The sequence below is a fragment of the Cystoisospora suis genome (genome assembly GCF_002600585.1).
Source record: "Cystoisospora suis strain Wien I chromosome Unknown contig_3979, whole genome shotgun sequence".
Classification (NCBI taxonomy): Eukaryota; Apicomplexa; class Conoidasida; order Eucoccidiorida; family Sarcocystidae; genus Cystoisospora; species Cystoisospora suis.
The window spans coordinates 3,145-3,591 of NW_027156773.1; positions in this window are offsets into that span (position 1 = coordinate 3,145).

The following is a 447-nucleotide window of genomic DNA, read 5'->3' on the forward strand; positions in this document are numbered from 1 at the left end:
ACAGCCATTACACAATTGACTCCCTTCCGTTTTATCCACTTTCTCATTTGTTGCACTGAACATGTACACTCCCTTGCACTCGAGGTCCACACAGGACGATTACGCATCTCTTCTCTGTCACTCACGGCATACGCTCTTTCTCCCTTCTTCCCTTCACCTTCGTCCCGCGCTAACACTTCTTCGTGTGACGGCACACGAAACGGCTGTTCTTCTTTACTTCCCTCCCTATTCTTCAACGCACGAGGGGTCTTCAACTCCCGCTTCTCCTTCGGCGGGGGCATTATTAGATACATAGGGTCCTTCTGTTCATCTTGTTCGGACTTTACTACTTCTTCTTCCCTCTTATCCTCTATTCCCTTCACGAACTTAGCCCTCTTCTTAACATTACTACGACAACGTTCAGCAGCCTCTATTTTACGTTGGAATTCTTTCCCAACCCATGTTAAT